Below are 23,156 nucleotides of genomic sequence, written 5' to 3'. Positions count from 1 at the left end.
GTATATTTTTAAAATTTATTTTGATTTTTACAAAACTGATGCAAAATTTGAAGGTTTTAGTTTTAGACCATGATAAAATTTTCCCAAGTCAAAACAGATATGTTTAAATATCATGTACTCCACCAAAGTATCCAGCCCAAATATACTATAAAGGAGAGCATTTAGCTACATATTTCTAGAACTGCTGAGACCAGCATTATTTCCACTGTTTAACTTTTCACCCTCTATTATGTGTGGGTTACTGAGACTTCCACATTTTTTGAGGAATATTTGATATTTGATATTTAAAGTGTAGTTCTTGGGCTGAAGAAACATAACCTCCAGGTATTATACGGTTAAAAATCAAATAATGCACCTCATATAGTATAAAGTATATGATTCTATGCATATGGTGATTGGGAGGATAAAATGGAAACGTTATCTATGACTAAATTTAGAAATTATGTCCTGATAGATTGATGGTTGATTTAAATATAACTTTTCGTCGAGCATCTGTTTTTAGAATCAAATTACTATGACTCCACAGTTTTCTTGAAGTCTCATAGTCTCACATTTCTGTTTGCCTTTGCATGGTTTTAAGACAATAAAGAGTGTGAAACCGCAAATTTAGTTTTCAGTGTATCATATTTTATATGACACAACGGTCATTTCATAGAAATATAAAGTGACAAACCAGGGGTCTACAGAAGAACTAATTGTTATTATCTCATTGAATCTTAGGCCATTCAAAACTCACTCCCACACACAGAACATTCATTTGGGAATGCTTTTGTCTCTGCAGCTACCCACATGTTTTTCTGATCCCTCTCTTCTCCAGCTTTGCCTTACTGACCACCCCCAGTGGAGAGCTGACTGCTTTCATCTCGCTTACTTTGTTTATCTCGGGGGTTTAATTCAATAAACAAAGTGGCTTGGATCAAACTTTGGGCTCTTATGGGTTCGGATGTGTTCTTTGGTCTCATTTTTACTTACCAAAAGAGAGCATTGCTTCTGACCTCTTTGACCCTTCCCTGCTGATTTTACCAGGCCTTTGATACTAGTAAGGGGTGAGATTTTTGAGGAAGTGGTGTTGCTTTTCTTAGAGGTGGTGATGCCCTTTATTGCTTTGTGACTTGTTGTGTTCAATTATAATCATAAACATGTGCCTTCAAAAAATCAAATTCCAACTAGCAAAAGTAGAGACTCAGGGTTACCATCTTCAAGGAATGATGCAATTCTTGCTATTGATGCAGAGATGAGAGTTCGGCTATATTGTAAAAGGACTCTCAGCTAGGTTTAATTTCACTAAGATTTAGGCATTTCACTGCCTACTACACTCATATGCTTAGCCACTTCTCCCAACACACTCTCAGAGTGTGCAATGCACAAGTGTCTCCCTCCACCCCCTCACTCCCCCAAGAACCTCTAGGCCAAGGGGCCACAAACCCAGAATCCTATAGAGGCCAAGCACGTAGTGCAGATGGGTAAGTCAGGATTTTAAGAAAAACATGAATTAATGGGGAATTGGGCCAAGTGGAAACAGCATGTTCCATCTAGAGAGAATCTCTTTTCAGCATCAGTCAATTTGCTATTGTGGGAATAGGCCTGGCATGGTCAGATCCTCCCCTTTTTCAACAGAAGCAAGAAATAAAGATTTTTGTGACATTTACAAACTTAACTATTTCAAATAAAATATCAACACACTTTAGTCCAAACCATGTGTCAGAGAGCTGGATGTGTCTGTGGGCCGCTGGTGTGCAACTTCTGATAAAAACTTAAGTGCATCAACTCCGGGAGTCCAAATAAAGACTGCTCCGAGGTCAGGACTGGCATAGACATAATTCCAGCAGTGAACAAGGGTACATGTGACTTTGAGGCACCAATCTTCAGTGGTACTGCTAGGTGCTAGTGACAGAGCAATTGGTTGCTAAAAATTAGAGCCCGGCTGGCCTCTCTATATCTCCATGGAAGCCCCAGGGCTCTCAGGCAATTCTAGGAGAGGGAGCAAGGGAGGGAAATCTCAAGAAACAGATATTGGATTTCTTACTCATAGGCAAGTGGAATTTGTGTAATTAAATAAAAGATAAAAAAGAGATATGATGGTATTTGAACTCCAGCCTGGTGAAGTGGTTTATAGTGGTTAATCGAATTGAAAACATCAATTTAAAAATCCATAAATTGGAATTTTGGGCAAGAGTCACATTTATTAGGTATTATTGGGCAACGAGGAAGAGTTATACTGTTGTTTGGGATAATAATAATAATAGTAATGATAATAAATGGTCATAATAATAAGAACAGCTGTCATTTTTTGAGCACTTACCATATGCCAGGCCCAGCACAAGCACTCCACATGCACTAACTCATCTAATACCCGTAGCAACCCTGTAAAGTACGTTCTACTGTTACCACCATTTGATAGATGAGTAAACTGAGACACAGAGAGGGGAAGTAACATGCCCAAGGACACACAGATATGTTATACAAATAAGGGATTTTCACTTAGCAGTGGACCCCTAGGATTGGTTTAAAATGCTCTCACTTGATTCTTTTTACACTTTATAAACCTACTCACCAAAAAGTTCTAGCTGTCTTAACCATTTTCATCTCTCCATATTCTCTTCTATTCTTCATTACTGTGTATACATTCTTCTAAAATATGTTAGAGTTTATTGTTTCCATGTGGTAATTTGTGGTTTGCCTTTCTTCAGCTGTAAACCATCGCCTCCCACTACTTATCTACAAACTGTGCTCTTAATACCATTTTTCTTAGCTAAAAAATTGCATATGTTTATCCTAGAAATTTTGTAAAATACAGACATGTATGAAAAAATCGTTCCTAATCCCACCACTCAGAAAATAGCTGTTAACTTTAGGTGGGATTCTTTCCATTCTTTTCTACACATATATATTCAATGAAAAAGACTAGAAATATACTACTAATTATTTTTACCAAATATAAATCATATATACACATAACTATAGCTTTGGATTTTTCAATTAACATTTATCATGAACAGTTTCCCATATCACTACTTTTGAAAATACTATTTTAATTTTTAGTGACTACATAGAAATCTATCATATAAGTTTACCAGAGTTTATTTTAGAATTTTCATGCTGTTAGATGATTAAGTATTTTTAAAATGTTCGCTCTTGCAGATAACATAGTGACAAACATTTTGAACACAAGACTTTGACCACAGTTTTGGATATTTTCTTAGGATAAATTCCTCCAAGTAAAACGAGTGGGTCAAAGGCTCTTAATACAAGTTGCCAAGTTGCCTGTCAGAATGTTGGGCCAATTTACATGCCACTAACACACTCAGTTTTTATGATCTTCATTTTTATATCATTTCCCTCTTTCCTTAACCTCTGAATTTACTTCCTTAGATGTCTTAGGACTAGACCCTCAATTTAGCTTTCTTTTCTCATTCTAGTAGTGTATCCAGGCTGCCTATCCCCAGCAGTGTAGGCAGATGTGGGACTTCCTGCTGAGCTCTGCTGGGTAATGGAGTTAATCCAGAGGAAACCAGCTTTAGGGTCAGCTCTGTGGGAAGCCCCAGGTCTCTGGGAACGGAGCCCATTCCCCACTAATTTACACACTTTTGGATGATTCTGCATGTGAAGGTTTCTAGGACAAGTACCCAGCTAAGAAATTGCCCAGATATCACTGGACAACATCAGTCACCAGAAGCGTAGCCACAGAGAAGAGAAATAAAGGCCTGCTCCCATGGCGAGGCCACAGCACAACATCTGGCCACTTAGTCTTGGAGGAGGCAAAAACGTTCATTCTGTCTAGACAATTTCAGAAGCCATGAAGATTACTGAGGCAAGGACGGGTGAAACCAACACAAGACCCCTGAGGCGGACAACAAAGGGAAGACCATGCACTCCTGAAGGTATCGCCCCTAAAATGCTGAAGGGGGAAAAGAGAGGCTTGTCTTTCTAGGGGCCTAAGTGAAAAGGGCTATCTGGAACAATTTCCAGGATTTCTTTGTTTTTTAATAACTTATGTTCTTATTAGTATGTCACAGAGAAGGAAAGGTCCTGGCTAAGAAATAAAGCAGTCCGTCATCCCAGAAATCCCAGCCAGGGATATGGATTCTAACAAGTATCAAAAAAGCACTCTGAATAAGCAGAGAAGAATGCAGAGACATCAGTTCTGTTATAATTAACGCTTGATTTCTTTTAATCCCCAGAGTCCAATTATTTTCTTCTCAAACTTATGGATTCTGTCTGCCCTCTGAATCTATTGTTACCCTTACTAATGTATCTGAGCTGAGGGTATTATTTGCCTATTAATTTGAGTACTTAAAAAAATACCTATAATATTTCTCTCTGTCATCTACCTTCTGTCTCACCCCTTCCATCTAATGAGGAAAATGGTTTCTGTACGCTTTCTCTTTGGGCTCTTGTGCCTCCTGCTTCTAGAATAATAGCACAGCAAGTTAGCTATTTAATCCCATTCATGTTCTTCAGTACATACTCTTACGCAGGAGGACAGCGGTGGAGATGAGAAGAAGGATTTCCGCACAATGGGAAACTACATGAGCAGAGACATGGAAAGTTTGTGGCCTGGGGGGTGGGTAGGCGGGCGATAGGGATGGAAGAGGTTGGAGGAGGAAGCGAGGCCTACAATTAGGCTTCAAAGGCCTTCAAATGTCATGGATGCAAAGGTCTTTGTAGGTTTTCCTAAGGAACTTTGAGGATATTTTTTCCCTGTAAGCAATGGAGAACCATAGGAAGTTTTGAGGGGGGGAAAAAGATATGATTAGATAGTTTTTGGTTTTGTGTTGGTTTGCTTAGTTTATTTTTCTCCCCTAAGCAAAAATCACTCCATTGTGGTACGGAAGATAAACAGGAAGGGGGAGAAACGAAAGGCAGGAACAGCAGTTCGGAGGTTACTGCAATGCAGAAGCCCAGCCCTTTGGCTTTCACTGAGGCAGTAGGGACAGCGAGGAAGAGGCAGATTTAAGAGATATTTGGGAGGTTCGATTGAGCTGACTTTAGTGCTTTTTAGAATGAGAAAAGAAAGGTGGGGACAGAGAGATGAAAAGTTAAGCAAGCATGACTATGATTTCCCATAGTCAATGTGTGGATGACGATGTCATTAAACGAAAGAAAAAATAAAATGCAGATGGAGGGCTGGCCCAGTGGCATAGTGGTTAAGTTCGTGCGCTCAGCTTCAGCAGCTGGGGGTTCGCTGGTTCGTATCCTGGTTGCGGACATACACACTGCTCATCAAGCCACGCCGAGGTGGCAACCCACACAGAAGGAACAGAAGGACTTACAACTAGGATATACAACTATGTACTGGGGCTTTGGGGAGAAAAAAAAAGAAAGGAAGATTGGCAACAGATGTTAGCTCAGGGCCAACCTTAAAAAAAAATGAAGATGGAGGAGGGAGATTTAAAGGAAAGATTAAAAAATTGGTTTGGGGTTTACTTGCAGAATGTCCTGTTCAGTGTTGTGCTGGTAAATGTTGTGGGGGTAAATGTCAACAACTGGCTTTCCAAAAAAAGAAAAGAAGCTCTGATTGTATCAGATTTCCAATGGTGTAAATATTCCCACCATTGGCCGATTTTAAGCTAGCTCTGTGGGAGTCACGTATTGCAGAGTTGGGAAGAGATATACACAGTCAGCTCTTCTGAGCTGGAGTGAGTCAACTCTAGTACACCGCTGGTCCTGCTGGATACTCTACTGGGCATTAGAGAGCAGAGTCCAGGAGCTCAGCAAGGAGAGGAGAGCTAGTGATACAGGGTTTAAATAAAGCCAAGGGAGTGGAGCATATAGAAGTAAAAAGAGAAAACCAGTATTAGGGGACATATGTATAAGGAAAGAGGAGACAGAAAAAGAGTGGTTGAAGAGGCAGGAGAGTCAGAAGAGAACCAGATGCATGAAATACAAGAGAAGAACTTGTTTTAGGAAGGAAGGTGTGGTCAATACCAGGGATCAGGTAGCTGGAGGACGTACAGGAGGTCATCAGTGTTACCAATTAAGCTGTCTTCCTGTGCTTGAGAGATTTTCAATTTTCCTACATTAAAAACATTTTATAATGATAAAAAAGAAAGCACATATGCCTCTCTCTTTCTTTTTAAGGAGGTCATTATTAAATTTGCAGAGGGAACAGAGTGGTAGGGGCAAGAGTTTGCCTGAAATGAGGTGGAAGTGAAAGAAAGGCAGGGAGTAGAGATGATATCTTCCCAGCAGTTTGGCTCTTAAGGGGTGGAGAGCTTGAAGGGAGACAAGATGGAAGGATGGCTGTCTGTGTGTCTGTGAGGAAGACTGACCCTGAGCTAACATCTGTGCCAATCTTCCTCTATTTTATATGTGGGATGCCACCACAGCATGGCTTGATGAGCAGTGTGTAGGTCACGCTTGGGATCCGAACCCACGAACCCTGGGCCGCCAAAGTGGAGTGCACAAACTTAACCACTACACCACCGGGCCGGCCCCTGGAAGGATGGCTTTTAAGAAGAACTATAACTCATTAATCAACTAGTAATTCAGGGGAATGTATCTCTCTATAATCCAGGCTAACTTGTTGATCCCAATGACAAACAGAACAAACATCTTACTCAGGTCCAGAAGCAGTAATGGTTTTGAATCTTGCTTATATGTCAATAGGAGTCACATTAATACAGAGGGGATTGCACTAGTCCAATCAAGCTGAATTTGTAGCTATTGAGATCCTATACTATACATAGTTTACTCCACAAATAATGGTGATTCCTTATATACTTTTATTTGAATATTAATTGCTTGATGATGTCTAACTATGTATTGGAATTAAAGTGACTCAGATATGAACTGCAGGTCTTTTTATTCCTTTGGGGCCATAGACTTATGTATTTAGAATCACTGGCTGTCCTCTCTCTGGGGCTTTCCTCTTCTTCTTGGGCTCACATCCTCTCTTTGTCTTATTCGTACAGGACTTACTGTCACTCATTCCCCGGTAGAGAAATCTAAGGGATTAATTAATTTAATAGGGGTGTTCTTGGGAAGCATAGCCTTCAAAATTCCAAAAAGAATGATTTTGATGGTGGGATTTTAAGCACTGTGATAGGTGGTTGGGGGCGGGGTGGGGAAGTGGAGTGGGCAGGGAATAGAGTTGGTGAGACCTAATCACTCCCCCAAATCATACTTGGAACAGCAACCCCTCCTCCAGGAACTTCCCCTTCTATCTAGAAGGTTACAGAGATTACTTTTAACTCTTTGCTAGACTTAGAGTTTTAAAAGGTTGGCATGGAAAAACTTTATAGGCCAAGGCTGGTACCTGAAAATGACTTTAATTGTCAGCTAATAACACCCTCTTCGTTTACAGTGCCATTCTTCCAAGGAGCTCAAATAAACAAAATTCACTTTCAGAAAACCCCAGTAAACCAGGGACAGCACACATATTCTCTCCATTTTACAGATGAAAAAGTTGGGGCAGAAAGTTGCAGATCAAGTGGTTCTGTCAAATTTGACCCCAGAATGCAGTCTCTTAGCCAGGGTTGTCCTTTGATCCAGGCAAGAGGGACCCCTCTCCTGGGCCCTGGGTTTCAGAAGGCTTTGCTCTGGCCCTCCTCAAACTCCATCCCTTCCTAAGGGTGAGCAGTCCACAGGGTCAAAGGGCCATATCACCAGAGTTATGAGTAGCTAGACCCCAGAATTCCTTGCCCTAAGGCCCCTAAGTGCACTTCTAGGGCCTGCATAGGCCTCCTCACTGGGTCTGACCTGAGTGTTGACAGAACCCCTGATATGTCCATCTGGGCTCAAGTTGGGGCCTTGACTGCAGTGTGGAGGGGGCTTGTGCAGCTGGGGGTCCACATGCACATAGTGCAGGTTCTTCTGGAATATGATGGAGCTGGGGGTGGTAAGATAGAGGTCTGGAGGCTGGCTCTCCCACTCCACCACATTTTTGCCAAAACTCAGGTCAAATTGTGGAGTCTGAACCTGCCCTTCCAGGTTGCTCCAAAGGTAACTCTGTGGAGGTAGGACACATTTATTTTAAGTTTGTGGACTTGATTTATGACTTAAATATTTAGACTTAAAGTATGTGGGCCTCCACTGGCACTCTTGCCCTCTGTCCCTGAAGTGTGGTGGGTGGTTTTTCTCCCGACTGTCAAAGCCAAAGCCAGAGGAAGAAGTTGGAGAACTGGAATGCTTAGCCACTGAGATTCTATAGCTGCACTTTGCAATCTATAGAAGGCAAAATACAAGCCCTATATATTCATCACTAGGGTGCTGACCAATACAGTGAAAATAAAATGGGGGCTGGGTCCACATTGTTCTGTTTTTTTCGGCGGCTTCACCCTCCCCCCAGTTTACAGAGAGAAGTAGCAAGATGCTTTTCCCTGGCCCTCCCAGGGACCTGGGAGGCCATGGCCGGGAATCCCAAAGGCAGTAAAGTCGCTGTTGAATACTAAAGTCAGAGTTTGTGGTGGAAAACAAAAACAGCCAATTATCCAGAGGACTGTCCACCTTCCCCCACACCCCGTGCATTTGAAAGGAAAGAAGGACGAAAGGGTTGGCGTCTGGAGGAGTTTCAGCATCGTGTTCTCTCACCCCGCAATGCCTCCGACTGAGTAAACTAACAAGGAAAAAAAAAATGGCCAAAAGCACGAGTTTAGGGGAAGCGATTTCCACCAGTGCTGTCGGCTGCCCGGAACGTGGACAAGAGTCAGTCTTGGGCTCAGTCCCAAGCCCCGCGTTTCCCGCTCGTCCTAGGCTGGCTGGCCCAGCCGGGGCAGGGGGAGCCGAGCCAGGACCGGGCGATGCCGGCAGCACCCCGACCCCACTCCGCCCCCAGCCCGGGCCCGAGCGGCGGGCCGTCGCCCGTTTAAGGGGCGGGGCGCGGCTCCACGTGCTTTCTGCTGAGTGACTGAACTACATAAACAGAGGCCGGGGAAAGGGGCGGGGAAGGAGGGAAAGAACAGGCTTTGACCGATAGTAACCCCGGCGCTCAGCGCCGCCGAATCTATAAAAGGAACTAGTCGTGGCAAAAACCCGGTAATTCCGAGAGAGAGTGAGTGGGGCCGGCACCGGCCGAGCCGAGCTGACCCTTGTCCGCCCGGGCGCAGGTGGGCAGGGCCCGGGCCCCGCGGGACCAGCGCCGCCAGAGCCAATTTCGCGGCGCGCTTTGCTCCTTTTTCCCCCTTTTTTACCGGAAGGGATTTTCAAAGGGTGGGGGAAAGGCAGGCAAACACAAAAGTGGAAAACAGGTAAGAGGCTCTCCAGTGACTTGGACGTTATTGTTTTGTTTCGGGGCGGAGGAGGCTTTGAGAAGCGCTCGGTTTTGGGGACTTTGGTTGGGACCCCCACATCCCACCTCTTGCAACGCAGATGGGGCAGGGGCGGCATAAATGGGGGAGGATGTCCTAGGAGAAGCTCCCGCGACCCAGAAATTCGGCGCTGCTGCACTCGGTGCTGGTCCTGCGGTGCAGCCCGGGGAGCATCTCTGGGCGTGGAGACCAGGGCGCAGTAGCGGACGCAGTGGGTCATGCTGTTGCCGGAGTAGGGAGAGTGGTAGGTCCGGCATCGAGCGCTTCCCTTTGTTCCGAAACGCCCGAGCCGGCTGAAAACCCCTCTGGCTGCAGGTTGGCGGGGGCCCATCGGGACAAATGCCAACACTCAGTCCCTACTCCGTTCTTAAGAAGCTGGCCCGAGTTGGGCTCTGACCTGGGGATCGGCCCCGTGCACCCCGGACCTGGAGCCGCGCGTCCTTGTTCCCCAAGAACTCGACAGTGAGGTGTCCCAAACGGGGTCCGAGTGCTATTGCTCACTTGAGGCCTGGGGGCTTTGTTTGACCTGGGGTCCTGCGTCTGGTCTCCGTGCGCTTACCGGAGCCGGTGTCCCCGGCGCTGCGCGGGGACGAGTTTTGTTCCTTTTAAAAACAGAAGACTTAAAGACAAGGAGAGCCTGTGGAAACCTGGAGCTGAGGTACCCACTCCCCGTCCCCCATCTTCCTGCCCGTTGCTGCTTGTCTCTTGGGGCAGCCTCAGGCCCGGCACGGATGGGGAAGCTGGGGCGAGATGGTGCCGCGGAATGACCGGGAGTAACCCCGGCGGGCGGTGCAGAACTCCGAGCTCCGCCGCGCGGCTGGGCTCGGCGTGGGGGTGGGGAGGGCTGGGCGCGGGCGGCCGGTGGCCTCGAGGGATTGGCCCGCAGCGCCTCCTGGCTGGGTGGCTTGGGAATCGGCCCTGTGGCCAGAATGGGGCCGGGCTTTACGACGCTTTGTGCCTCGCGGGTCCCGACCGAGATCGGTGAAGACGGATGGTTGCAAACTGGTAGGAAACCTGAAGGATGAGGCAAAAGCCCATCTGTTTTTTTGTTAGAATGTTTCCCAGACCCGCAGCCCACTGCTAAACCAGAAGGTTCTTGAGGCGTGGGCTAGTGCCAGCGTTGTGTGTTGGTGTCTCTCTCTCAGCACTTATCAGAAAGAAGGAAATAAACAAGATAAAAAAGAGCGGGGAGAGAGAGCAAATGAAGAAGGAAAGAGAAAGAGGAGAGAAAGAAGCATCTGGCAAAGGAAGTAATTGGCCCTTGTCTTTTGCAGCACTGATAGCATCAACTTTGAAAACCCAAGACTTTTCAGTGACGTCTCACAAAGTGAGTGGATAGTATATACACTCATATAATAGAGGACAAATTTGATATTTTTAAAAACTTCCTTAGTGATGAAAATTAGAAAGTCACTTTCTAAGGCCGGATCCCCACCTCCCACAAAGAACACCTCGCAAAATGTTCCAAGTTCAAAAGAAGAGTTTTACTGATTCTTTCAACAATAGCTTGGGACCCAAAGCTAAATTTTGATCTTTTGAGGCAAAACTTAAATCCAAACTAAAAAAGTACTTAATTTTTCATCTCTCCTTTTATTTCAGCCCATTTTTCTCATTTCTACCACAAAAATAACGGAGGCTTTCTGTTGTTCTTATCATTCTCTTGAGACACTTTTCCCAAATCAAAGAAAGTGTGAAAGCATTGAGGATGTTCTGGAGGAGAACCTCTTCAGAGAGTATAATAATTTTCAAGTACCAAGTTTCCATCGTCAGCCTGTTCCTCAAGTGTTCCTATAAAGCATTAAAATAGTTCATGATAGGGAGTTATTGGAAAACATTGGATACACAGAGCAAATTGGTATCCTCTTGAGAAAAAGCAGAATCAGAGTGACCAGCCTTAGTGTTGAACACAGTCCGTGTAAGGGACAAGACTTGCTGCTACAGTCAGAGCATTTCACAAGCCCCCTTGCCTGATATTCCAGAATGACATAACTGACCGTGACCCAGACATCTGTGATTTGTGTGTCCCTTCAAGATGAGCATTTGAAATCTCAAGCCTTCTAAGTATTTCGATTTGCCTCTAAATAGAGTCCTAGAACAGACCCTGGACACATTTTGACTTGGTATAATGAAACTGAATGAAACTCAGTGACACAGCTTTTTATTATCTTCTGTAGTATGTACCTTATGGAGAGAAGTTGGAATATTTTTTCATCTAAAATTTTTTTTAGGGATCTTCCTTCCCATTAGCCAAGTTGTTTATGCTATATTCTTCTTTTTTTTTTTTGAGGAAGATTAGCCCTGAGCTAACATCTGCCGCCAATCCTCCTCTTTTTGCTGAGGAAGACTGGCTCTGAGCTAACATCCGTGCCCATCTTCCTCTACTTTATATGTGAGATGCCTGCCACAGCATGGCTTGACAAGTGGTGCGTAGGTCTGTACCCGGGATCCGAAGCAGTGAACCCTGGGTCACTGAAGCAGAAACTTAACCACTGTGCCACTAGGCTGGCCCTTGTGCTATATTTTTAGTGATTGCAAATTGTTAATATCTTTGCTATTTCAGTTTTTAGCTCCTAAAATAATTACACTGACATTGCCTTAGACTCTTTAATTGTGAACCTTTTGGATGTCTAGAAAATACCGATATACGTGATATTTTCATTTCTAAAATACTCTCAAATCCAAATATATTTTTATTTACTGTCTGGTTAAGAGATCATGCAAATATAATGCTCCTATGGTCGGTTATTCCAGCATCAAATTTTAAAAGATCTTTCTGAAAATTTGTTTTATTCAACTATTCCAAGAGAGCGCCTACCCAACAAACTGAGACCGTCTTCGTATCTGCGTGTGGAAATAATCATAAATGCCGAAGTTATTGCAATGTTTGTTTAATAGGCACTGTTAAATAGTACTGTGTGCCAGGCACTTTTCCATATGTTTTTCAAATACGAACTAATTTACTGTTCACAACAAACCCATTTATGATCCGTATTTTACATGTTAAGAAGCTGAGAGGTTAACTAGCTTGTCCCTGGCCACACATGTCGCAGGTGTCAGTGCTAAGACATGAATCCAGCCAGTGAGCTCCCGACTTCTTTAACTCCCACACCATGGAGTGAAGTGGTACAATTTCAGCCGCTGCAAGCAGAGGATTTTCTGAGGATGCTCACTGTGTTCTGGAACATTCATCTACTATAGTCCTTATCGGAATTTACAGCCCCTATCCTCTTTCCCTTGTTGCTGTGAGTGGGCCAGCCAAAATCTCTTCAGCTTGTTGGGGCCTTGCTTGCATAGGGATTACAACATCGTGGAAAGAACATACAATAAGATTCACTCAACTCTAATTTCTTTACTTGGCTTAAAAATGAAAACTTGACTGTTGCTTCAGTCAAATATTTGTGAGTAGGTTTGTGATATCGAAGTATTTTCCTATGCAATGCATAGAGAATAGAAAGAGAGTATTTGGCTGTAAAAGTATGTTAAAAAAAAAGAAAAAGGGAGGAGAACTATTAGTTTAGCCATCAATCCCAACTTTGGTGAAGCTCTTTTTGTGGGTTTTAATACAATCCAGTCTCTGCTTGTTCTCTCCCTATTGTGGAGCTTTTGAAAGAAGTTATGTCTCTGTTACTGCCATTACTGTCTACTGTCACGGAATCAAAGTTAGCCTTTTCTTAAGACATCTTTCTCTGAAAGTAAATACACTTTCAAAGTCTGCTTCATAAAAGAGAAATAGGATGGGAAACTTCATATTAAATTGATGTAGCAATTGGGGCCGGCCCGGTGGCGCAGTGGTTAAGTTCACACATGTTCGGCGGCCCGGGGTTTGCCCGTTCAAATCCCGGGTGTGGACATGGCACCGCTTGGCAAACCATGCTGTGGCAGGCGTCCCACATATAAAGTAGAGGAAGATGGGCATGGATGTTAGCTCAGGATCAGTCTTCCTCAGCAAGAGGAGGATTGGCAACAGATGTTAGCTCAGGGCTAATCTTTCTCAAAAAAAAAAAAAAATTGGTGTAGCAGATTAGAAACAAACTCTTAGAAAACATTTCTTCTTGGTAAAAGCAGTTACGGTTATTGTTGATTTACTGTATGCTGGACATTGTTTTAAGCATTTTACGTGTAATAATTTTGTTGATTCTCGTGAGAATCGCATGACGGTGGATACTGTTATCTTCATTTTAGGACGGGGAAACAGAGGCACAGGCAGCGTAAGTAGCCTGATCATGGAGTTTGTAAGTAGTGGAGCTGAGGTTGCATCCCCAGCAGTTTGGTTTTCAAGAATTTACCAATATCAGGGGAAAGACTTCATCAAAGTATTACAGTTTTGACAAATGAAATACTAGCAAAAGGCAGAGTGAACCCCCATTTTCCTTTGGATATTTTTGCTTGAAAATAGTTCCCTGGATAGGTAACCAGCATAGATGTTTTAGAGACGTACATTTGAGAAACATATGAAGCCAGAGAGTGAAAATCTTGTAAGTAAAATTGCTTTCAGATAGAGCCTTCGGTTCTCTGCGTTCCGCTGAGACCACAAACTATATTAAAGCAAAGAGATTTACTCCAACAATGGAGGGCCATCAGACTTGGTTCCTAAAACAAAGTAAAGTTTAAAATCCTGTCTTTTTCCATTTTGAAAACCTACTTTAAGACATAATTTAAGTGCCATCCTTCTCATAAGCTCTCCTGGATTCACTCCTTCCTGCGCTCACTGAGTTAAAATGAATTAGCCCCTTCTTTTTGACTTCTGTAGGATTGGATTTCACTACTATTCATGTCGTGTATTTAATTGTGTTTTTTTGTTATAGTTAACATTTATTTGTCTTCCTCCTGAGTGTATGCTTCCCCCGGAGGAGATCTTTGATTCATTCTCCCCAGTCCTTAGTCCAACCCCCTTGATATAGAAGAGGTTCAATAAATGTTTACGTGTACAAGTCAAAGAGAATGGGAAGCTAATGTTTGTTTCTTATATTTTAAAAGATGAATTAAATTCTGGGACAATCACAGAAAAGTGTTAGAAATAAATTATATGGGAAATAACCGTAGTTAAGATTATGTTTATGATAGATTGAGAAATTTTAGTGCATACTTAAATTATTTAAGCCAGTTTACTTTTAGTGGAACAAACAGTTCTGATTCCATTCAGTTTCATTTCTCTTTTTGAGGCAGCTGTGATCTGGGAAATGCTATAGTCTGTGACATTTCACATTCAAAGACTGATTTGCACATTAATTGATTTTTTAAAAATGGGATAATTCACTAAGTAATTTGGAATTTAAATACTTTTAAGAAAACAAAATAACCTATTTTGCATTGGATCTGTCTTCATTCTTTGTGTGTGTGTGTGTGTATTTGTTTAAAACTCTGCAGTGTTTTCTATGCCAAATACAACTTCCAAGAAGCATTTGGACATCAAAGCATTTTATCTGGCTAGTCCTGAAGTCAAGATGTTTTATAACTGGTATTCAGTATGGGACATTTCCTAGGAAGAATTTTATATATAAAAATTTAATCAGTAATTATCATTTTTGGAGAGAGGATTTTTGACTGTCTTGAGAATATGATGAAAGCTGTTGATTCTCTCTTCATAAAAAATATACGTAGGCATGTACACTCCAAATTTTACATATAATTACATATAATGGTATTTTACACAGAATTCCAGAAACCTACTGAGGAGCCATGTGACCTTGGGCAAGTCATTTTACTTTTCTGAGATTTAGGTTCTTGATTTATAAAATGAAAGAGGATAAAGTACATGACTTTTACAGAGCCCTTCAAGCTTTTATATCATCTAACTGTGCAGGTTTGCATTTAGAAGAAAGGATGATCCTTTGATTGGAGTTGCCCACAGATATGTCCTGAGAGACATGCTCAGCATTAGTCTAACAGATCATGTGGGTTTTGAAAGGTAGAGGGAAGAATACCAGGGAATGCACAGGAGCGTTCCTGATGAGAGTGATGACGGAAGAAAGGAAGATGATGGGAGGAGAGGAAGGTAGAGGAGAGAAAGCTGTTGAAATTGCCTCGTTATCTGCATTAGGTGGATAAAGACTTGAATCATAGAAACAAAAGTGGATTCTCATCTGAAGTGTAAAGGAAGGAAGAGTTGGTTCATCTCAGTACATTTCAAGAGTGCGAACATGGTGTAATGAGACACAGGGAGATGTTCTTATCTCCAAATCACCATTTGGAGAATCTCTCTGAAATAGAATACTCATTTGGACTCTCCATCCTGGACATCCCCATTTTGAATATAAGTTTTGCTTCTTATATTGCATTCCTATTAAGCCCGTATGTGATAAAAAGAAAAGCTAACCAACTCCTAAGACTCATTGATTCTCCAAGAAAGGAGGGCCAATGCTCATCCTAGGATGAGAATTAGACTAACCTTGTAAGGATATTTCTAAATATCTCAGAAGACTCTCACTGGGGGGAGGTGGGCAAGACACAGAGCTTTCTAAAGCATTGTTCTGAATTTGTTGTTTCAGAGATCACAATAGGTTAGGACTAGAAGGAAGAAGGGAGAAAAAGGAGCATGGCAGGCGCATGGGAGGAGGAAAGGAACTGCTGAGAAGTTGTTTAGGTTTCATATCCCCGTTTACACTTGCTTTGAAAATTCCTGTAGGGTGCCAGGTTGGGAATAATTGTATCTTGCCAAGAGTCATACCAAGCTTGTTTTCTTGAAGAAGCAAGTCCCCAAGGGGATGTCAGCTTGAAGTCAGTTGGATCTGGTATTTAGATGATCCAAGCTGAGATAAAGGCAACACTGATGGAAGCAGCAGCTTTCCTTGGAAAGGCAGAGAGAAAGTGAAGACCCAGACTAAGGAGTTTAGAGGGACCTGTAGACCGTTCTCCCAGACTCAGGGCCTTGGGATGGAGGTGGCAGTTTATCTTACTGGGGTTAGGTGTGATCTCTGATACTAGAAGAGGGAGGGAAGAGGAAGATATAATATTAAAAAAAATGTGTATGTATATATGTATATACACATATATATATTAGGCTAGCCCTGGTGGTCCAGTGGTTAAGATTTGGCAATCTCACCGCCACTGCCTGGGTTCATTCCCCAGTCAGGGAATCACGCCGCCCATCTGTTGATTGTCATACTGTGGCAACTGCATGTTGCTGTGATGCTGAAAGCTATGCCTCGGAGATTTCAAATAGTAGCAGGGTCACCCGTGGTGGACAGATTTCAGCAGAGCTTCCAGACTAAAACAGACTAGGAAGAAGGACCTGGCCACCCACTTCCAAAAAAATCGGCCCTGCAAACCCTGTGAATAGCAACAGAGCATTGTCTAATATAGCGCCGGAAGGTGGGAGGATGGTGCCAAAAGATCAGGCAAGGCTCTGCTCTGCTGTACCAGGGTTGCTAGGAGTCAGCATCGACTCCACAGCATCACCAACCAATATATATATTAAATGTGTTAACATGCAAAAAAACCCTATTAAATTGAAATTTATTTGTTCAGCAAATATTTTTCAAACACCATGTAAAGCACTAGGTGATGAACAAATGTCAAAAGACTTTAAGGACCTGCCACCATAATGATCTTTAGCTTGGCATTCAAGGCTCTTTGAAATAACACTCTGACCCTTTTGACAGCTTTGTCCCAGATTATAAGAGGCATGTTTCAAGGAACTGCACCTGGTTTTCTCACCAGTGATTAGCACACAGTGTGGCTCAGTAACTATTTGTTAACTGAATCTCCCTCTACAGGTTTTCCTCTTTTCCCTGACTTCTACTTTAAGAACCCCTTCCTGCTAATTTTTGGATCCTCATTGTTCTGGAACCTCACATCCATCCTCCATGGTTGCTTTTGTTTGCACTGTATCCTCTACTCCTATTCCTCATTGACTGAAATTTTACCCATCGGCTGTGGGTAGATGAGAGCAGGGCGTGGGTTAGACTGTCCTGTGCTTTGCCTTGTTTAATCTTCACTGTGACCCTGAGATAGGCAGCTTCTTAAGTTATTTATATTGACTCACATTTTTTTTTTAAAAGATTTTATTTTTTTCCTTTTTCTCCCCAAAGCCCCCCAGTACATAGTTGTATATTCTTCGTTGTGGGTCCTTCTAGTTGTGGCATGTGGGACGCTGCCTCAGCGTGGTTTGATGAGCAGTGCCATGTCCGCGCCCAGGATTCGAACCAACGAAACACTGGGCCACCTGCAGTGGAGTGCGCGAACTCAACCACTCAGCCACGGGGCCAGCCCCTAAATTGACCCACATTTTTGTAATCATCAATATAATTTTTTAAAGTATATAATTTAAAAAAAATTAACCTTATATTGGTCCTCTAAATTGAAACCCTGTAACGGTTGTCACAAATAGAAGGTAACTTAAGAAATAATTGGAATAAAAATTAATTTTTTTAAACAGTCTATCTATGAATTAAACTTGCTTTCCAAAGGTGCTAGCTGACTCTGAGACTTGCTCTCACTTTGTTAAGGAGAAGTTAGCAAGTGTTGAAGAGATGTTGAAGAAAGACCAAACAAAGATTTTCTCCTTAATCTAATAAAATTTTTATAAAGGCTGAAGAAGGGCTGAAAAGAGCAAAATTTTCTGTTTATGTGATTCCATGTTTACTACTGTACCTGTCCATCTCCTAAAATCTTCTAAGAATCGCTTAAATTCACCTCCTATAATTGCGATTTGGAGAAATACTGAGTTTGCCCCATTTTTCAGATGGTGCACCTGATACAGAGAGAACTTAAACAGCTTGTTCATGGTTGACATATTTCGCTAACAGCAGAGCCGGGGAGTCAAACTCAAGTCTGATACCCAAGCTCCAGGCAGTTTCCCTAGACTCAGGAGATCCCCTACTACAGCTTCATCGTGAAGACTTGTTTTCTGTTCTGTGGCTCCTGGTGGTAGAATAGCTTGCCTAAATTCACTCCCCAGCTGTCATTAACTGGAAATTACAATCTTGGCCCTTTGCCTCTTTAATCCAGGCTTCTTGCTGCTGTACCAGAATTTAGGGTAATATTTACCATGTCGTTTTAGGAGAGAAAAAAGAAATTGTGTCTATAAAAGCCTATCCTTTTCAGCTTAAAATGGACACTGAATCTTTAAATACCGGATTGGCCTCGTTTATTTGTTCTGTCTGTTGGTCCAATTTGAATCTTAAGGGGTTTTTCAACTGGATTTTTTCCACTCTCAAATAAAAATTGCTCTTTGGTTGGAAATTCGAATCGGAAGGAAATCGGTACAGAAGTGGTGAAGGTCGAAGCTTTCCTGGGGACTGATCCCTTTATGCAAAAGTACAAAACTCTGTGCTAATTTTGGCCAGTTAAGATTAATTGTGATTCAAGGCAGGGTGTTTTTTTCGTTGTTGTTGTGTTTTTTACTTTGATGATTGTGTTAATTGTAGTAAGGACCTTGAGTTCAATATAAAGAAAGCCTTTGGTCAAAGAGTGTTTATTCAGTTGTCAATCTTGTTGGAGGATTTGCAAATTTAGCGGAATTAGTGCCATTTTCCAGTTTCCAACTCCAGTCACATTTCACATGATCACACTGTGGCTTTCTCCTCTGCTGGGCAAATGGAGGGGTGTCTGACACTTGGTTTGAATGGCCTTCATTAAGGGGAGTGGATGTGCCCCTGGGGGCTGCTGAGACCAGCAAGGTACACTGTCCTTAGGTGGAACTCCATTTGGGGACTCTGATGCTCACCTGATATAGACACTTAGCACATGGTCGCTTGGGAGATTGGATTGTGTGGGTTTTAAAATGCCACTATAAAATCACAGTTGAAAAAAGGAGGCTAACAGGAGTTCCACCCAGTAGTTCACTTCCATCTGTCCTTGAGCACTTTGTTTTCTGGCGCATAAAATGTTTGCTTTGTGAAAATCTTAATGACAGTAGCGCTTTCTAGAAAGAATTCTCAGAATCATGGTAATATGGGAATAACACAGATCTATATCCTCTTGGAGGATCCTCTTAGACCTCAAATAATGGAGTTCATCTTGCCAGTATTTAAGAAAAAGGCTAACAGCCTTCAGTTTTTGTTTCTCAGAATCACAAACATGAGGATTTAAACTTGTGATCTTATTCCTCTTTCTTCTCTTAATTTAGTGAGGCAGCCAGCAAAGTGGTTTGTTTGGGTTATTAGAGAGGAGTTCAGTTTAAGGTTGGGAGGGCAGGGTTTAGACCCTGTGCCTCTGGGTCTGCTGTGGAACCCTGAGTAAATTCTCACCTGCCTAGTTAGCTGGTCCTCACCGAGCTGCAGAAACAGAGGCATCTCGGACACACGCTATTTGCCTGCACCGCGTCAAAATGGCTGGTGAAAGAAGACGGACGTTCTGGAGAAGGCTGCTGGGTTTGGTCACATACTCTGAGCTAGATCTGGGCAAGAGCCTTGAGAGTAGATAACTCATTATGGCAAAAGTAAAAGGAATAATGTGTTGAGGTGGAAAAATTGTATCCAGGTGTTGATAGCTTCATTGAGTGAGTTCTTGACTTGTGCCTATAGGTTTAGCATTCCAGGCTCCTGACCAAGGCTGACAGTCTTGTATTCAGAGTTGAGCCCCTAGGGGAGGTGTCCTTGTTAGATGGCCTGTTAACAGGGGTTCTTGGAGCCTCAGTCTGGCAAGTTCTAGATTCTCCTTTGCTCACATGAAGTCAATGAAAATAAGACTCCTTCCCAACAAATTAGAGTGGTTTGAGGAAAACCAAATTAAATGTACTCCCGTTTGAACTTGTGTTTCTTTGAACACAGCTGGAAATTTTGTCGTGGTTTTGGCTACCCTTTACTTTCAGTGAAATTTCTGATTTGTTACTGTAGTGAACCTGCTACAAACTATCTTTTCTCACCCCTGAGGTTTTACTTCAGAGGCTTTCATTCCAGTGTTTATGGAGCACGAGTCATCCTGGGCACTGGAATGGGTGTGGCAGAGAATAAGATGCTGAGAATAGCTTGCTGCACATGGCTTACAATTTAGCAGGGACCACCTGATAAGTTGGTACACTGGAAAAGATTGTAGGGAGAGCTGAAAAGATGGCAGCATTATAAAGCCCAGATTGCAAAGAGGTAATTGACTTGGAGGTTGGAGGAAGTGGGGTAGACAGGAAAACTGAGCCAGGTGCTGAAGGCTTGGAGGAAGGGGCAGTGTACCTACGTGGACAAGAGGAGTTGACTGCCGTGAGTGTGGAGAGAATAGTATGAGTGAGTGATGGGGGCTCCCCAAAGGGGATTTTGTGGTAAAACAATGGCCAGAACGGGCACCAGGAAACCAGCGTAAGCCCTTCACCTCTCCCACTGAGCTGGGCACTGGAGACAGCTCCAGTTTGTTCTCGAGAGGTCTTTGGGGGAAATACTACCTTCTGTAGACAGAGAAGAGAGAAGAGAGATTCCTTTAATAAACTGCCCACTCTGGGCCCCACCCTTGATGAATGCTTTACCCTGTGAAGTCAGCAGCACTAATCATTATAAAAGCTACCGTTTACTGGATACTTACTTTGTTCCAGGAACTGGCTAAATGTTTTATACACATCATTAGCTCTATATTACGGAGAGGATAAGGGGCCCGGAGTCCCCAGGGTGGCAGATCTGGTTGAGTAGAAGAGTCAGGATTCAAACCCAGTTTTCTCTGACTCCAAAACCTCCCTTCTCTCTACTGGGCCAGTTAATTCAAGAAAATAAAAGAGTTAAAGATGTTTGGGGGGCAGTTTGCGGCATAGGAGCATAGGCCCAAAGGAAGTGGAAGACAGTGAAGGCATTGGGTTTGTCTGTCCCCTAGATCCTTTGAGCACTTTTATAAAAATAAACCCTTTAGGCTGGGAGAAGGTTGAACCTCTGAAGATGTTGACCCTTCAGAGATGTAAGCCAAACAAAATGGTTTTTGCTGATACAGTCACTAAGCCTTTTATCCTAAAGTTCTCTTTGAAAACCCACTACAACAACAGGGAACATTATCCAATCAAGTTTGTCTGCAAATAAAGGACTGCTCATGGAGTCCTGCTTGTGTTTCTATAACTCAGGGTGTTTAGGACTTCAATAGTTTCTTCCCTGCGAGAAAGAAGGCCTTATTTTGGCCTTACGATTGTGGTTGAAAAAATTTGATTTTTTTTCTATGACACATAATGTTGACAGGTTGATTTCTTTTCTAGGGGAAAAGTTCTTTCCTATGTTCTACATACCCCCCACCAGGGAAAAAGCAAATAGTTGCATTGCTTGCTGAAGTGTTTCTTTGAAGATTGCTCTGTGTTTGCTTAATGGAAATTAGCAGGGGAAGAAGGGCTCTGTCTGACATTTTGTTAGAATTTCTCCGTAATTTTACAATGGTGAAACAAGGACTTGGGTGCAGGGCAGCTTCACTTTCAGAAACCCTGGCTGTTGACGCTTTTAGAAGGCCTGACTGTTTTAGCTAGTAGCAACTGGACTGTTGAGAGTGATAAAAAGGATCTTTGGTTGTCCAAATATCAATGACATGATAGAAATAGATTTAAATCTTTTGAGTCTTCTTTAAAATAGAATTGTTGACAGCATGAGGAATTATGCTTCTCAGAAGCTAGGTGTGCAATATTCATGGTTCTCTTTTAACTTTCAGTGTTTATGTATTCTTTCATAGCCCTCATTTTGAAAATTAGCTATTAGCAAATAGTTTTGTCCAGGAAATTGAATATACATTCCAGACTGAAAGAAGAGTATGCAGTTATCTATAGACTTGTTACTAATAATCACGTAAGTATGATGCGTTTGGTAATTTCAAGAAAGTCCCCTTAAGTTACAGATTCTTGGAATTGATAAAATTCACTGGATCTGTATTTTTTAACTGAGTAGTACAATAGCAGAGCCTCTTTTAGAATGAGAGAATTCTTTTAGAATGATAGAATGGCTTCATTTTATCCTTGACTTTTATCTTGGGGGATTTCTTGCACCTTTTGTCTCCTTAAATTTGAGTATTAAAATGTTATGGTCTAAGTAGGAATGCAATTTCAGGGGTTGCTGAGTACCAGCTCATGGCCTTTCTGCAGGCCTCTGAGAGCCTAATGGCAACTAAGGGCATTTTTACTGAAACTGTGGGTCTGCAGAATCATCGGGGACTGCAAGGGGGTGAAATTTAAGGGCTCACAAGGATGGCCTTAAGGGTAGAGAGCTCAGTAGCTTCTGGAGGCCAGAAAAGTTAAACTCTGGTAGTCAAATTAGCTTCAGGCTTAATAAAGCTGATGGGCTCAGTCTGGGAGAAGTCACAGGATGACTCAAAATCCCCTCCCACCACTACAGCAGCCATGTCCTGTCTTCAGTCACGGGTGTCGTGAGCCTGTTCAGTCTGGTCTTCTGACTGTCAGTAACCTCATTAGCTTTCCCCCTGAATGTGGCTACTGATCCAGAGACATGTACTCAAAGGAAGCAATTAAACAGCCAACCTTTTCCAAAGCAAACATGCTCTGTTGGGCTTACAGATTTCATATCCTCATTTTACAGGACCCTCCACATCTCTCTTTAGATGGGATGCATAAACATCTGTGATTTTTGCATCAGCATCTTATGAATAGGCAACCAGTTGACCTGCAGGCAATCAGTTGACCTGCAGTGCCAACACATTTTCAGTTCATATGTGATGTAGTTAAATCCTGCCTTAAATCTACCTCCTGCTTTGTAGGTTACTGGCTAGCTGTTTATTGGTATTTACATCTAGAAACAGTTTCATCAAGAGAGATCCTGATAGCCATCTTCAGAAATTTCAACTTCTGTCTCACTTCTAGTAACTATGTGGAAATTTGTCTAACAAAGGATGCACATACACACACACACTTTTACTTATTTAAAGTTTAGAGAAATAGCTGTCATAAAACCACTGTTTTTGAAGGATGAAGGTTAGTTGTTGACTTCCCGTCCTGCATATATAAACTATTTGGATAGAACTCGCGAGAAAATTGTGTTCAGAACAAACGGAATCATAGGAGAAATA

At 42.5% G+C, this 23,156-nt stretch overlaps 1 protein-coding gene across 4 annotated transcripts in view; it reads left to right on the top strand.

Annotated features, from left to right (window-relative positions):
* The first annotated feature begins 8,863 nt into the window (after positions 1 to 8,863).
* ABCA1 (ATP binding cassette subfamily A member 1) overlaps positions 8,864 to 23,156 on the top strand; it is a 132,002-nt gene continuing 117,709 nt past the window's right edge. For 2 of the 4 annotated variants that reach the window (XM_023629810.2, XM_001493790.7), the window contains exon 1: positions 8,864 to 9,188. The gene's annotated coding sequence lies outside the window, so the exon portion shown is untranslated. The remainder of the gene's footprint in view (positions 9,189 to 23,156) is intronic. The other 2 variants (XM_070250906.1, XM_070250908.1) reach the window with 1 other exon arrangement.

The sequence above is a fragment of the Equus caballus genome, chromosome 25 (genome assembly GCF_041296265.1).
Source record: "Equus caballus isolate H_3958 breed thoroughbred chromosome 25, TB-T2T, whole genome shotgun sequence".
NCBI lineage: Eukaryota > Metazoa > Chordata > Mammalia > Perissodactyla > Equidae > Equus > Equus caballus.
The sequence above is the reverse complement of the archived record's forward strand: the minus strand, read 5'-3'. Positions and strand labels throughout refer to the sequence as shown.